Below are 12,590 nucleotides of genomic sequence, written 5' to 3'. Positions count from 1 at the left end.
GAGAAGTAGGAACTGAAAATGGGAAAGCTGGGGGTTTTTGAAGACTTTGTAATTATGCCAGGAAGGGTTTTGAAAGCCTATACCAGAAGAATGACTTTAGGAATGGATTAGAAGGAGTATACATAAAAAGCATTTTAGAAAATAAAACAATGGGACTTAACAGCTAACTTTATGTACAGAGCACAGGATAGTGATGAGTTGGAATTTCGGACTCAGTGTGGTTTTAGGCCAATGAGAATAGGATAATATTGACATTAAAAAGTTGACATCAATAATTGACATAAAAATGCACACACACAGATTGCACATACACAGTGAGAGAAGACTTAAATATGCAAGAATAATTATTCTAGAAACATATATATATATATATAAAGGTTTTCTGGGAAAGAAAGTAGTTTCTTCCATTTACTTCAAGGCTTGGACAAAAACAAGCTACCTTATCCACGAGCTGTGGGCATTTCCAGTAGGGGATATGGAGCAACTGTAACCTAGCCCAGGTGCCCCTTCCACAAATGTAACTGTATTCTATATATATGAATCATTTGTATAAAGGTTGAAGTTGATACCAGTTTCTACTGAAAGCACAGAGGACAGGTACAGGCCTAAGACCTAGAGGCAAACTGGTGTGATGACAAGGATGCTCCTTCACTTGGAAATGCTAGGGACATGACTCAAATCATAGTTTGTTCCACTCACGACTTGAGTGTACTTGGTTGAACCACTTAACCTCTCAATATTCTTATCTATGAAGTGGATAATAATTCCAATTTTTTGATGCTTTTACCAGTGCTTATCATTGCTCAGGAAATATTGATCTCCTTTTCTTTTTCAAACCTCGGAAGATAGCAATCCTTAGAAGGCAGGGAAAATGGAAGTATTACAAGACATGTTTTTTTAAAGTAAGTGAGTGGAAATTAGTGGAGAGATTCATTGTTATATGAATACAAGGGTGAAGGTGGGAGTTTTTGTGACCAAATGATCTTCCTCTTAGAAATCCTCAATTAAAAAAGAAAGAAAGAAAGAAAAAAGAAATCCTCAGTAGAGTTAGCATATTGAAGGCTCTTAGATTGTGGCAATAAAGAAGTGTATTACTTTTTTTTTCTTTTACGTAACAGAGTTTTCTCTAACTCATTTACCTATGACTGTTTATCATGAAATAGCACCTAAGATCTTTATGCTATTTAAAATGTGGGTATGGTATCATAAAAATCACATAGGGGCAATTAAAAAAAATATGTGTGTGGTATTGTCAAATGTTTGTAAGATAATTGTGTAAATAAAGACAGTAAAATGATTTGGCAATTGAGTGGATGTAGCTGAATATACAGACTCTAGTCTCAACAAAGTAATTGTATATTTTTTTAAATAATAATTTTGGGACCAAGGGCTAACAGCAAACAAATATTGAGTAGATGGATTTACAAAATATTTGCCAAAGAAAACCAATAAATAAGTAGCTTTAAAATTCAGGGTTCAAAGAGTGATGATAGGACCACCCTGTACAAATATGAAGAAAAAAGAGAGAAAAATATTGGGGTAAATATATTGAAGGTGTTCGAAAGGGAGGAAATACTTGAGTAAGTATGATTTTTGGGTGAGGGGATATGATTAATGCATAAAGGAGTTCAGGATTTGGAAAAGAAAATCCTTTTTTCTTTCTTCTAAACTCCAAGGGAAACTATCAGAACTGAAGTATAGGGGCAATGTGGAAGAAAGATAAAAGACCTCTTTATAAAATGGCTCAATGTATGTAGAAACCTCTCTCCCAGTAGTTATGCGTGATCTTCTCATTTTAAATCCAGTAATTACTTTTCAGCCCAAAATAGTTTTCTTTTGTTCTTTTTCTTTTTCTTTTTTTTTTTAGACGGAGTCTCGCTCTGTTGTCCAGACTGTAGAGCCTGCAACCTACGCCTCCCGGTTCAAGGGATTCTCCTGCCTCAGCCTCCCCAGTAACTGGGATTACAAGGTGTGTGCCACCACACCCGGCTAATTTTTTTGTATTTTTAGTAGAGAAAGGGTTTCACCTTATTAGCCAGGATGGTCTTGATCTCCTGGCCTGGGCCTCCCAAAGTGCTGGGATTACAGACGTGAGCCACCACGCCCGGCCCAAAGAGTTTTCTTTCTGAGACTCCGTAACTCTACTCCTGTTTTGCAGTTTTCTCCTGGTGCTTACTCTGTCTCTCTACTGCTCAGATCCCAATTTGCTGAGCTCCGCTTCTCTTTCTCCACTGAAACCTTACATAGCATCATTCTTCAAGCTTCTCCTTTTGTGGTTTCCATCTTTAATGTCTCCCCAGATCATTCCAGCTCTGCCTAGGATTTAAGCTCTTTAGATAATCCCCAGATCTTTATTTCAAGGGAAGTCTCCCTCTCAGTACTAGGCTTAGAATTTTCCCCTGCTGAACACCAGTCACCTTACAGAGAATATAATGATCATTCAAATTCATTGTTTCTAAAAGTGAACCTATTTTCTCTTCCTGAGTTTTCAGTCTTAAGGAGTTTCGTGTCCGTTGGTCCATTAACAGAATCAGGCTTAGAATCCTGTCAGTTCCATCCTCATGAGGACTCTCCAGCCTATTCCCTTTTTCTAGACCACTGTTGATATCTACCTGAGAATTGTAGTAACATCCCATGGCTCTGGGTACATTTCTTACAAATCCATCACAATTATGAAGCAAAGGTCATCTGTGTAGAGTAACTCGTATCATTGTCTCAGTTACCTGCCCAATAATTTTCAGTGGCTGTCCTTTTCTATTCAAAGTCATTATTACCGTGCACACTTGTATGTCTCTCATATCCCTCATCCACTAGCCATTAATCAGGCATTACCCATAATCTACAAACACTCATCAACTCTTGGCTTCTCCTTTAACCTGGAAATCTCACCTTTCTTCACTTGTTGTGATCCTATATTCTATCCTAGTCCCATCTCATGTATCTCTTTCTCCAAATAATTCCATTCTCCCTGTTGTAATTCAGCAATTCTCAGTATTCATTCCCTTCTTATTTATACTTTATGTTTAGGAATTATACCTTAAAGGTTTTCTTGTTGGATTTTTCAGCTCCCAAAATGCAGAAAGTGTACCTTATTCATCTTTATATCCCCAGTGCCCCAAATAGTGATATATTACACATTTAAAAGTTACTCCACAAATGTTTGCTCAATAAATATTAATCCATGTGCCATTATTGGAGGTTCAGAGGTTTGGGAAACTATGATGAACAAAAATACATGTAATGAATGTATGATTTTATTCTGGAAAGTCAAATGTAGAAATTATAACACATTAAAATTACTATAACAAAACACTTTTTCTGTGCTTAAATCAAGTAATGGAAAGGGGAACTGTGCTTATGAGAGTTTAATCTCCTAGAGAGTAGAGGCTCTATCAGCTTTACTGTGTGTGTGCATATTTTACAGATTCCTTCAAAAGTGTATTTCTAGTGAAATAAAAATGAGATGATGAGAAAATGCCATACAACCCAATTCTCTGATGCCAGGATTCTGAATCAAATTTATATAATTTCTCAGGTGCCACTCTATGAATTTACATGAGACTGAGAGAATTTTGTCCCTTACCTACAACAGAGTGGGCCAAAAATGTGGCTTCTCTTTCTCTTTCTTTAGAATAGTGCTTTTCAATTGGGGGGTGAATTTTTCCCTCTAGGGACACTTGCAACATCTGAAGACATTTTCAATGATCACAACTAGGGGAGCAGAGGCTGTTACTGGAATAGTTCTGGCATAGCAATAGTGCTGAGATTCAGAAATGCTGCATCTGGAACCAGAAGGGGAGTGTTGGCTTCACTTCTCATGATTAAACAAATCTAATTTGAAAATATTTGTTCATTTTCAGGACTATTCAAAATGCTTCCCATACAAACAATATTTCTTACAACTTGTGCTTATTGTTAATAACATAAGCTAACTGGTTTAACTGTGTGTATAGATAGAAATTAATTACAAATGCATTTTAATTTGAAGTAGTCCTAAACACTTTTTTACAGAATCATTTGTTTCTACATATGTGTCCAAGGAACTTCAGAATTTACAACTGGCTGGTGGATGGTGATGTGACAGTTGCAAAACTGCAAACTCACAATTCAATTCTAAAACACTTGTGTAGACTGAAAATTTGAGTACTGTGTCATCTTATTAGCAACTCCCCGTGGAAGCCTAGGTTTTGGAATGACAGGTATGGCATAATTATACTTCACAAAAAGAGCTGTTTATTATGTTTTAGAACCTGTTTAAATGTAGTTTGTATTGGTATTATTACAACAATCTAATCTACTGTTAACGTAGGTGGTCTCTAATAAGTACTTTTTTCTTCCTTACATTACCAGGAAAATAACTTTGTCTACATGGTTGTTGTTATCTACCATATTAGATTATTTATTCACTGATGCTAACTACCCATATTTGCTGGGCTTAAAAGATCCTCACCCTTTCCTTAACTCCCAACTGCAATTTTAGCATGCCAGTTATCTTCAATCACTCTAGACCACTTCTTCCTCATAACCCTGCTCTGCATTGGCCATGCCATGTATATTATAACTTCCTCATTAGTTATTTCATCTTATGGGTTAAATTTATACATAATACTCCCTATCTTTACCAGTTACCTCGTCTGAACAGTGTGTTTTCTTCTTTAGTTTGTGGAACTATGAATCAAATTGCATACCCTCTCCTTGCCATGGGATAGGTGGCATGATTTCCCAGCCATTGCCTATGGCACTCGTTTCCCGGATTTTGAATATTAAATTGAGTGGGCCCAGGTGGTGCTTTTCATCAAAACTTCTTGCTATTAAGAACCGCTTTAGGGCGTGCCCAAATTGGCCGAATAGGAACAGTTCCAGCCTCCAGCTCCCAGCGTGAGCAACACAGAAGACGGGTGATTTCTGCATTTTCAACTGAGGGTACCGGGTTTTGTCTCACTGGGGCGTGTCGGACAGTTGGCACTGGTCCGCAGGTGCAGCCCAACCAGCGAGAGCTGAAGCAGGGCGAGGCATCACCTCACCTGGGAAGCGCAAGGGGGAAGGGAATTCCTTTTCCTAGCCAAAGGAATTGAGACACACAACACCTGGAAAATCGGGTAACTCCCACCCTAATACTGCGCTTTACCAAGTGTCTTAGCAAACGGCACACCAGGACATTATATCCCACACCTGGCCCAGAGGGTCCAACGCCCACGGAGCCTCTCTCATTGCTAGCACAGCAGTCTGAGATCTAACTGCAAGGTAGCAGCGAGGCTGAGGGAGGGATGCCCGCCATTGCTGAGGCTTAAGCAGGGTAAACGAAACCTCCTGGGAAGCTTGAATTGGTGGAGCCCACCACAGCTCAAGGAGGCCGGCCCTGCCTCTGTAGACTCCTCCTCTGGGGACAGGGCATAGCTAAACAAAAAGCAGAAGAAACCTCGGCAGAGGTAAATGCCCCTGTCTGACAACTTTGAAGAGAGCAGTGGATCTCCCAGCACGGACGTTGAGATCTGAGAATGGACAGACTGCCTGCTCAAGTGGGTCCCTGACCCCTGAGTAACCTAACTGGGAGACATCCCCGACTAGGTGTAGACCGACACCTCACACCTCACATGGTGGGATACACCCCTGAGACGAAGCTTCCAGAGCAAGAATCAGACAGCAACACTCACTGTTCAGCAATATTCTATCTTCTGCAGCCTCCGCTGCTGATACACAGGAAAAGGGTCTGGAGTGGACCTCAAGCAAACTGCAACAGACCTACAGCTGAGGGTCCTGGCTGTTAGAAGGAAAACTAACAAACAGAAAGGACACCCACACCAAAACCCCATCAATACGTCACCATCATCAAAGACCAAAGGCACATAAAACCACAAAGATGGGGAAAAAACAGTACAGAAAAGCTGCAAATTGGCCAGGCACGGTGGCTCAAGCCTGTAATCCCAGCACTTTGGGAGGCCGAGACGGGCGGATCACGAGGTCAGGAGATTGAGATCATCCTGGTAACATGGGTGAAACCCCATCTCTACTAAAAAATACAAAAAACTAGCCAGGAGAGGTAGCGGGCGCCTGTAGTCCCAGCTACTCGGAGGCTGAGGCAGGAGAATGGCGTGAACCCGGGAGGCGGAGCTTGCAGTGAGCTGAGATCCGGCCACTGCACTCCAGCCCGGGCGACAGAGCGAGACTCCGTCTCAAAAAAAAAAAAAAAAAAAAAAAAAAAAGCTGGAAATTCAAAAAAATCAGAGCACATCTCCACCTCCAAAGGGGCGCAGCTCATCGCCAGCAACGGAACAAAGCTGGACAGAGAATAACTTGGACGAGTTGAGAGAAGAAGGCTTCAAGTCAATCAAACTTCTCAGAGCTAAAGGAGGAATTACATAACCAGTGCAAAGACACTAAAAACCTTGAAAAAGAATGGATAACTAGAATAATCAATGCAGAGAAGACCTTAAAAGAACTGATAGAGATGAAAACCATAACATGAGAACTATATGACAAATGCACAAGCTTCAGTAACCAACTCGATCAACTGGAAGAAAGAGTATCAGAGATTGAACATCAAATGAATGAAATGAAGTGAGAAGAGAAGTGTAGAGAAAAAAAGAGTAAAACGAAATGAACAAAGCCTCCAAGAAATATGGGATTATGTGAAAAGACCAAATCTACATCTGATTGGTGTGCCTGAAAGTGATGGGGAAAATGGAACCAAGTTGGAAAACACTCTGCAGGATATCATACAGGAGAACTTCCCCAATCTAGTAAGGCAGGCCAACATTCAAATTCAGGAAATACAGAGAATGCCACAAAGATACTCCTCGAGAAGAGCAACACCAAGACACATAATTGTCAGATTCACCAAAGTTGAAATGAAGGAAAAAATGTTAAGGGCAGCCAGAGAGAAGGTCGGGTTACACACAAAGGGAAAGCCCCATCAGACTAACAGCAGATCTCTCGGCAGAAACTCTACAAGCCAGAAGAGAGTGGGGGCCGATATTCAACATTCTTAAAGAAAAGAATTTTCAACCCAAAATTTCATATCCAGTCAAACTAAGTTTCATAAGTGAAGGAGAAATAAAATCCTTTACAGACAAGCAAATGCTTAGAGATTTTGTCACCACGAGGCCTGCCCTACAAGAGATCCAGAAGGAAGCACTAAACATGGAAAGGAACAACAGGTACCAGCCATTGCAAAAACATGTCACAATGTAAAGTCCATCAATGCTAGGAAGAAACTGCATCAACTAGCGAGCAAAATAACCAGCAAATATCATAATGACAGGATCAAGTTCACACAAAACAATATTAATGTTAAATGTAAATGGACTAAATGGTCCAATTAAAAGACACAGACTGGCAAATTGGACAAAGAGTCAAGACCCATCAGTTTGCTGTATTCAGGAGACCCATCTCACATGCAGAGACACATATAGGCTCAAAATAAAGGGATAGAGGAAGATCTACCAAGCAAATGGAAAACGAAAAAAAGCAGGGGTTGCAATCCTAGTCTCTGATAAAACAGACTTTAAACCATCAAAGATCAAAAGAGGAAAAGAAGGCCATTACATAATGGTAAAGGGATGAATTCATCAGGAAGAGCTAACTATCCTAAATATATATGCATGCAATACAGGAGCACCCAGATTCTTAAAGCAAGTCCTTACAGACTTACAAAGAGACTTAGACTCCCATACAATAGTAATGGGAGACTTTAACACCCCACTGTCAACATTAGGCAGATCAATGAGACAGAAAGTTAACAAGGATATCCAGGAATTGAACTCAGCTCTGCACCAAGTGGACCTAATAGACATCTACAGAATTCTGCAACCCAAATCAAGAGAATATACATTCTTCTCAGCACCACATCACACTTATTCCAAAATTGATCACATAGTTGGACGTAAAGCACTCCTCAGCAAATGTAAAAGAACAGAAATTATAACAAACTGTCTCTCAGACATTCAATCAAATTAGACTCAGGACTAAGAAAACTCAGTCAAAACCACTCAACTACATGCAAACTGCACAACCTGCTCCTGAATGACTACTGGGGTACTTAACAAAGTGAAGGCAGAAAATAAAGATGTTCATTGAAACCAATGAGAACAAAGATACAACATACCAGAATCTCTGGGACACATTAAGCACTGGTGTAGAGGGAAATTTATAGCACTAAATGCTCACAGGAGAAAGCAGGAAAGATCTAAAATTGGACACTCTAACATCACAATTAAAAGAACTAGAGAGCAAGAGCAGACACATTCAAAAGCTAGCAGAAGGCAAGAAATAACTAAGATCAGAGCAGAACTGAAGGAGATAGAGACACAAAAAAGCCTCCAAAAAATCAATGAATCCAGGAGCTGTTTTTTGAAAAGATCAACAAAATTGACAGGACTGCTAGCAAGACTAATAAAGAAGAAAAGAAGAAGAATCAAATAGACTCAATAAAAAATGATAAAGGGATATCACCACCGACCCCACAGAAATACAAACTACCATCAGAGAATACTATAAACACCTCTATGCAAATCAACTAGAAACTCTAGAAGAAATGGATAATTTCCTGGACACTTACACTCTCCCAAGACTAAACCAGGAAGAAGTTGAATCTCTGAATAGACCAATAGCAGGCTCTGAAATTGAGGCAATAATTAATAGCCTACCAACCAATAAAGGTCCAGGATCAGAGAGATTCACAGCCGAATTCTACCAGAGGTACAAGGAGGAGTTGGTATCATTACTTCTGAAACTATTCCAATCAATAGAAAAAGAGGGAATCCTCCCTAACTCATTTTACGAGGCCAACATCATTCTGATACCAAAGCCTGGCAGAGACACAACAAAAAAAGAGAATTTTAGACCAATATCCCTGATGAATATCGATGCAAAAATCCTCAATAAAATACTGGCAAACCGAATCCAGCAGCAGGTCAAAAAGCTTATCCACCATGATCAAGTGGGCTTCATCCCTGGGATGCAAGGCTGGTTCAATATGCAAGTCAATAAACATGTAATATGCAAGTCATAAACATAATTGAGCATATAAACAGAACCAAAGACAAACCACATGATTATCTCAATAGATGCAGAAAAGGCCTTTGACAAAATTCAACAGCCCTTCATGCTAAAACTCTCAATAAATTCGGTATTGATATCTCAAAATAATAAGAGCTATTATGACAAACCCACAGCCAATGTCATACTGAATGGGCAAAAACTGGAAGCATTCCCTTGAAAACTGGCACAAGACAGGGATGCCCTCTCTCACCACTCCTATTCAACATAGTGTTGGATGTTCTGGCTAGGGCAATCAGGCAAGAGAAAGAAATAAAGTATATTCAGTTAGGAAAAGAAGTCAAATTGTCCCTGTTTGCAGATGACATGATTGTATGTTTAGAAAACCCATCATCTCAGCCCAAAATCTCCTTAAGCTGATAAGCAACTTCAGCAAAGTCTCAGGATACAAAATTAATGTGCAAAAATCACAAACATTCTTATACACCAATAACAGACAAACAGAGAGCCAAATCATGAATGAACTCCCATTCACAATAGCTTCAAAGAGAATAAAATACCTAGGAATCCAGCTTACAAGGGATGTAAAGGACCTCTTCAAGGAGAACTACAAACCACTGCTCAGTGAAATCAAAGAGGACACAAACAAATGGAAGAACATACCATGCTCATGGATAGGAAGAATCAATATTGTGAAAATGGCCATACTGCCCAAGGTAATTTATAGATTCAATGCCATCCCCATTAAGCCACCAATGAGTTTCTTCACAGAATTGGAAAAAACTGCTTTAAAGTTCATGTGGAACCAAAAAAGACCCTGCATTGCCAAGACAATCCTAAGCCAAAAGAACAAAGCTGGAGGCATCATGCTATCTGACTTCAGATCATGCTACTGACTTCAAACTACAAGGCTACAGTAACCAAAACAGCATGGCACTGGTACCAAAACAGAGATATAGACCAATGGAACAAAACAGAGCCCTCAGAAATAATACCACACATCTACATCCATCTGATCTTTGACAAACCTGACAAAAACAAGAAATGGGGAAAGGATTCCCCATTTAATAAATGTGCTGGGAAAATTGGCTAGGCATAAGTAGAAAGCTGAAACTGGATACTTTCCTTACTCCTTAAAGGAAAATTAATTCAAGATGGATTAGAAAGTTAAATGTTAGACCTAATACCATAAAAACCCTAGAAGAAAACCTAGGTAATACAATTCAGGACATAGGCATGGGCAAGGACTTCGTGTCTAAAACACCAAAAGCAATGACAACAAAAGCAAAATTGACAAATGGATCTAATTAAACTAAAGAGCTTCTGCACAGCAAAAGAAACTACCATCAGAGTGAACAGGCAACCTACAGAATGGGAGAACATTTTTGCAATCTACTCATCTGACGAAGGGCTAATTTCCAGAACCTACAAAGAACTCAAACAAATTTACAAGAAAAAAAAAACCCCATCAAAAAGTGAGCAAAGGATATGAACAGACACTTCTCAAAAAAGACATTCATACAGCCAACAGACACATGAAAAATTGCTCGTCATCACTGGTCATCAGAGAAATGCAAATCAAAACCACAATGAGATACCATCTCACACCTGTTAGAATGGCAATCATTAAAAAATCAGGAAACAACAGGTGCTGGAGACGATGTGGAGAAATAGGAACACTTTTACACTGTTGGTGGGACTGTAAACTAGTCCAACCATTGTGGGAAACAGTGTGGCAATTCCTCAAGGATCTAGAACTAGAAATACCATTTGACCCAGCCATTCCATTACTGGGTATATACCCAAAGGATTATAAGTCATGCTGCTATAAAGACATATGCACACATATGTTTATTGTGGCACTATTCACAATAGCAAAGACTTGGAATCAACCCAGATGTCCATCAGTGACAGACTGGATTAAGAAAATGTGGCACATATATACCATGGAATACTATGCAGCCATAAAGAAGCATGAGTTCATGTCCTTTGTAGGGACATGGGTGCAGCTGGAAACCATCATTCTCAACAAACTATCGCAAGAACAGAAAACCAAATACCGCATGTTTTCACTCATAGATGGAAATTGAACAATGAGATCACTTGGACACATGAAGGGGAACATCATACGCTAGGTCCTATTGTAGGGAGGGGGGCAGGGAGGGATAACATTAGGAGATATACCTAATGTAAATGACGAGTTGATGGGTGCAGCACACCAACATGGCACATGTGTACATACGTAACAAACCTGCACGTTGTACACATGTACCCTAGAACTTAAAGTATAATTTAAAAAAATGAACAACAACAACAAAAAAGAACCGCCTTAGTGTTTTGTTTTGCTTTGTTTTGTTTTTGAGACGGAGTCTCACTCTGTTACCCAGGCTGGAGTGCAGTGGTGCAATCTCAGCTCACTGCAAGCTCCGCCTCCTGGGTTTACACCATTCTCCTGCCTCAGCCTCCCGAGTGGCTGGGACTACAGGCGCCCGCCACCACACCCAGCTAATTTTTTGTACTTTTGGTAGAGACGGCGTTCACCATGTTAGCCAGGATGGTCTCAATCTCCTGACCTTGTGATCCACCTGCCTCAGCCTCCCAAAGTGCTGGGATTACACGCATGAGCCACCGTGCCCGGCCTAGTTTTGGCTTTTTACAGATGGTTTTTTTTTTTTTTTTCTCTCTCTCTTTTTCTTTTGAGACATGATCTGTATCATCCAGGCTGGAATGGAGAGGCACAATCTTGGCTCACTGCGGCCTCAACCTCCCAGGCTCAAGGGATTCTTTCACCTCCGCCTCCCAAGTAGCTGGGATGACAGGTGTGTGCCACCACTACCAATTAATTTTTGTATTTTGTGTAGAGACAGCTTTTGCCATGTTACCCAGGATGGTCTCAAACTCCTGAGCTCAAGCAATTTACCTGCCTTGGCCTGCCAAAGTGCTGGCATTCCGTGGGTGACCTACTATGCTGAGCCATAGATAATTTATTCTCCTGTTCTGTGAAATACCTCATACCTTTTCTTTTTCCTTTCTCTCTCTCTATTTCTATCTCTATCTTTCTAGCTCTTTTTTGTTAAGTTAACCAGAATTGGTTCTCTTAATTGTAATTTTAAAACTTTGACTGAGGTACCTCAATATTCCCAACTTGTTATTCCTGTATTCTGTGTTGAAAAGAATGGCATCATTGAAAAATTACTCTGGAATTTTCTCAATTTTTAACCAATCATATTTTATTAAACACAAGATCTTACAGGTTTTACCCTAAATCTATTCTCCTCTCTCCCTTGTTACTGCTGCCAATTTAGTTTAATACTTCATCATGGCCAGGCGTGGTGGCTCACGAGCCTGTAATCCCAGCACTTTGGGAGGCCAAGGTGGGCGGATCATGAGGTCAGGAGATCGAGACCATCCTGGCCAACATGGTGAAACCTCGTCTCTACTAAAATAAAATACAAAAAAAAAAAAAAAAAAAAAAAATTAGCCGGGCATGGCTGTGGGCACCTGAAGTCCCAGCTACCCAGGAGGCTGAGGCAGGAGAATGGTGTGAATCCAGGAGGCGGAGCTTGCAGTGAGCCGAGATTGCACCACTGCAC

Source organism: Rhinopithecus roxellana, chromosome 14, assembly GCF_007565055.1.
Source record: "Rhinopithecus roxellana isolate Shanxi Qingling chromosome 14, ASM756505v1, whole genome shotgun sequence".
Taxonomy (NCBI): Eukaryota; Metazoa; Chordata; class Mammalia; order Primates; family Cercopithecidae; genus Rhinopithecus; species Rhinopithecus roxellana.
The sequence above is the reverse complement of the archived record's forward strand: the minus strand, read 5'-3'. Positions refer to the sequence as shown.